We start from the raw sequence: 4890 nt of genomic DNA on the forward strand, positions 1-4890 counted from the left end.
AATCAAGACTTTCACATAATTTGTGTTCTATTGACAGTAATGATGACTTAGACAAACTTCTGGGGACATTGTGGTTCTTAGGGTGTTTTTCATTAATTTCAAAATGAAGAAACTATGTTTGGCTGAGGTTGGAACAACTGGAATTGTCAATTAAATTCTTAAAGCAATACTTAGATTGGAAATGAACTGTCAGTCTAACATACCGTGTTCATATGATCATGATTTATCATGAGTTCAATTCATCATGTTTAATTTATAACATTTTGATGGGGTTAGGTTGTATATCATTAATTATTTTACAGAAAATAGCACAAAATATTTGAATTTCATTATGAAAGTTTCTTTCACCAATATCATGAGTTTCACTCTCTCTTAAAAGCAAGATCAAGATTCATACATTATCTTTTTTTTTTTTACCAGAACATCATGTAAGTTTATTTCAGATATAACAGCCATGTTAAAATCAACAAGTTTAAATCTTAACTGCACCAAGTAAACTCAGCTCTTTAAGTATTTTTAAAGTTATTCCCTCCAAAAAACTGAGGGAGCTTTTTCTTTTCCACCCCATATGTCATGGTTTCCCAATAGTTCTTTCTTTGGAGGACTTTCAGTTGATGAATAAACTACTTTGAGGATATTTCAGAATTCTTTCTGCAAATGAAAACTAACCTGGACAAATTATATATTGCATAGATTTCTCTGCAGATTCTTTTCTTTAGAACCTAAATGCAATTACCATACAATATAATTTTTACCTATTTGCCCCACAGAAAAAACTATCTGCCCTGAAAAATATGGTGGATATATCCTGTGATCTTCCAGTTAATAGAATTGTTTTACCTCAACGATAATTTTTATCATATTTCAAAATAACCGACTCAACATGGGACATTATTTCAATCTTTACTGACTCACAGGCACATGAACTAGAGCCCAGCTTGTACGTCTTCTACATCCTCCTCCTCCATAAGTGGATGGAATTATTTCATGTAAGTTGGATATAGGACAATTCACCCTTTACAAACACTTACACGTTAGGTTAAAGTCAGTGACTAATGTGGAAAAAGAAACACTAAAATGACAGGGAGCCTACACACTCAATTCAAAATTTAATATTTTTTCCTCCATAAATAATATGTACTTAATTGTCATGAGGCAGCTATTCGGTTTTCATTAACCACATTTAGGGATATATTCATAGGACTGATTAGATAGTCCAGGTGAAATGGTTATAGAAATAGAGGCAGTATCATCTCACAAAAGTCATTTATATATCAAAATCTATTTTGATATGTGAAGTTTACAAAAAGGCTGAATTTTCCAACTAATTATGCCTTCTGTAACTCAAACACTCTTCTCTTGGCAAGAGCAAGCTGAAGCTTATGCATGAAGGTAAAGGTGCTTAAAGCTAAACTTTTCTTCTAAGCTTAGATTTGGACTGCTTAAGAAACTGATACCCAAGAAACCAGCACGGTCTTTCTACATTTTTACTATCTTAAGATTACAGCCCTATAAACTCATTTATCAGCTATCTTCCTTTTCTATATTATTCTTGGCACTCAAGACTGTTGAAGTCGATCGTACCTTGTATTTTTACATTCTCAAATAAGAACTTAAGATTATAAAATGTGCATAAACATTGTGTAAAGTAATCTTGCCATTCCACATAGTTGAAGAGATGAAACTTTTATGCCAGAATTTACATAAGAGGATAAATATTCTGAAGCAACCTTCCTTTTAAAGTCAAATGACAGAAAATTCAAACACTGTGCATTGTTTTAAAGTCTAATCAAAACATTCTTGGTCCACCAGTATTGGCAATGTAGAAAAATTTAAATATTGGAGATGGGATTATGGAGGAAAATGTGAAGATTTCAGATGTCTTCTATCTTACAAAAAGTTATTGACCCGTTAAAACCACTCCCTATGTGCCAGAAAACGACCTGGCGTAAACCAGTCCTGTCACTAGAGGAGGTCACAGTGACATTTGCGTTATTTAGACTTCTGCTTTTTCCAAGAATAGGAGAAATATGTTTAATAATTCCCGCACCCCCAAATCCTTAAACTCAATATCACAAGCACAGAGTGTAAGCAAATCTGGGATGTTCTTCAACAGATAAGCAATAGCACAGCTATGTTATTCTCAAAAATTCTGTCTAGATATTCTTTCCTCTAAAATCAAATGCTCAGTGGCCACACTTCTAACAGTCTACATTAGCTGACATTAAATGCGTCTGTTGTGCCACAAGTCCATCTAAGCTTCCTTTTAGGTTTGTTTTTTTTTTTAATTTTTTTTTGCGATACGCGGGCCTCTCACTGCTGTGGCCTCTCCCGTTGCGGAGCGCAGGCTCTGGACGCGCAGGCTCAGTGGCCATGGCTCACGGGTCCAGCCGCTCCGCGGCATGTGGGATCTTCCCGGACCGGGGCACGAACCCGTGTGCCCTGCATCGGCAGGCGGACTCTCAACCACTGCGCCACCAGGGAAGCCCTAGGTATTTTTTCATATGTCCAAGAGACAGCACCTGCTTCAGGTTTATTTAGGGCCATTGACCCATCAACTCCATTTTTAAGGTTTGACTAACTATTGTGGATTTACTGAAGAAAAAGGACAGGAGAAAAAATAGCAAATCACAACAAACCTCTTTAGGTCAGTTAAAGGCCATATCTCTAGCTAGGATATTAAAAATATTACTCTCACCAGCCCACACTCTAAAAGTTAATGCCACTTCTAACAATCAACAGCAGGAAAAATAAACCTGCTAACAACCAGACCACTCATTAGCAAAAAGCAGCTCAACTCAAGTGCTGAGACCAAAGTATAATACTACCTACTCAAACTGTCCCACCTACCCTCAGGCACCAGCGAGGGAGGAATAACTGCTTAACAGAACAAAATAAGCTTAGTATTTCTTAGGAGGCTCACAATGGTCCAACTCCTGAGCTAATACTCAGAAGGACAATAGGTGGCGTGAAGGCAATGTATAGGGATTAGTATCCCACAAAATCTTGAAAAACCCAAAGTACCACAAACACACTAAACTTGTCTATGAGTTAGAGAACAGGATATTGCTGCTGCTGCTGCTTGTCCTTTGAAGTATACAATATTTTGTAGGCTCTGCCCTTCAATGTGAAAGCAGGACATTAAAAAACAAATTGAAATTGACACTCAAGTTTTTGGGACCATATATCTTAACTGTGAAACTAAACAGATCTATACCTTCTCCTTCCTGCAATCAAATCACCTCACAAAAATAAGAAAACTAGAACAATCCAAACCCGATTAATAAGTCCTTAAAAGTTTAAAACTTTGAGAGGAAAGGGAAGGAAGTTTTGAAAGGAAGAAACACAAGAACAAGGAAGGGGGAAAGCTTTAAAAGAAAAAAAGCAGGGGGCGGGGGGAATCAGTGGGCCTCTCTTTTATTTGGTGACCAGCAAGTGCAAGAAAGTTCCTCTGTAATTTGTTCAGTTGTCTGTCTTTTGCACATCTGCATTCTGGCCAGAAGGGACTTTGAGGTTTTTCTGCAGCACATGAGCATCAGCGGGCTCTATCCTCTTATAATAGTTCTTCTTTGTCTCAATAATCTCAAAGCCAAGCTTTCTGTAGAAGTCAACTGCAGACTCACCGCTGATCTGGACATGCCGATAGTTGTTGTCAAAACTGCTATCTTGGGCTTCCCTGGTGGCGCAGTGGTTGAGAGCCCACCTGCTAACGTAGGGGACACGGGTTCGTGCCCTGGTCCAGGAGGATCCCACATGCCGTGGAGCGGCTGGGCCCGTGAGCCATGGCCGCTGAGCCTGCGCGTCCGGAGCCTGTGCAAAAAAAAAAAAGTGCCGTTTTTTTCACAGATGTTTAAGACATGATTTAACACTTTAGCTCCTACTCCTAGCCTTCCGTATGGTGCCAGACATCCTAGTGTCATGACGTAAATAAAGTCTCTTCTGATTCAGTGAAGGATCCACCCTACAGCATACCGCACCTACTGCAATATCATTGAAATAGGCAAGTTTTGCTAGCTCGCCAACCTCCGGCACATCCTTATAGAACTTGTCATTGTAGCTGACTGGAAAGTTGACCTGGTTTAATCTCTTCAGCTGTTGAATATTGTGTGATGTCACATCTCCCAGCTCGATCCGGCCTTTCATCTTCCCCGCCAGCTGAGGCCGTTGTTACCCCCGATATCAACGCCGTCGTCGTCGCCGCCCTGAGCTCTCCGCGCCCTGAGCTCGGGCCACTCAACGGGGCAAGCCGGCCTCCTCGCCTAGGGCAGGGAGCTGAGCGGGTGACCGAGGCCGCGAGAGTGCAGCGCGTCTCTGCGTCTCCGGAGGTGGCGGGGGTACCTCCCGCCGCCGCGCTGGTGCAGCCTCTTCTCCACACTTGCACACGGGGCACTCGCCTCCCTCCGGCCACGCCGCCGCGCTGTCCATACATTATCTTAAAGTACCTTCCTTTCAAATTCCCCAATGCTGAGATAGAGTAAGAAAATTAACGATGGCAGCGTGTTATTTAATTTGTTAAAATCTTTCTTCAGATTGCATTTTTGATCTATAATGGCCAAAAATAGTCTCCAAAAAACTAGTTTGGGGAAATTTCGTCCAAGGGTTTCTGCAGTCGTGCAAACATTTTTGTTTCCCTTAAATTTTTCTTTAAAAATACAAATATTAATGCTTTAAAAAGTGAAATACACAAACAACTGTGTATGGTTTTCTTTTGTAAGCAGCAGTTCATACCAAACACCTGCAGACAATGCAAATACAAATACACAAAAAAGTAATTTTATTTTCCACTAAAAACTACAGTTCACTCATACTTGAGGATCTTCTATTGTTTCACTTAACTTTTCAAGTGTATGTCATTCATCTTGTCTCAACTAAATCAAATTGCTTTAACAT

The 4890-nt window shown here is 39.8% G+C and overlaps 1 pseudogene; it reads right to left on the reverse strand.

Moving 5' to 3' along the window:
* Window positions 1-398: 398 nt before the first annotated feature.
* Window positions 399-4352, reverse strand: LOC137208720 (N-alpha-acetyltransferase 50-like; annotated as a pseudogene).
* Window positions 4353-4890: the final 538 nt, after the last annotated feature.

This window comes from Pseudorca crassidens, chromosome 16 (genome assembly GCF_039906515.1).
Source record: "Pseudorca crassidens isolate mPseCra1 chromosome 16, mPseCra1.hap1, whole genome shotgun sequence".
NCBI classification, from domain to species: domain Eukaryota; kingdom Metazoa; phylum Chordata; class Mammalia; order Artiodactyla; family Delphinidae; genus Pseudorca; species Pseudorca crassidens.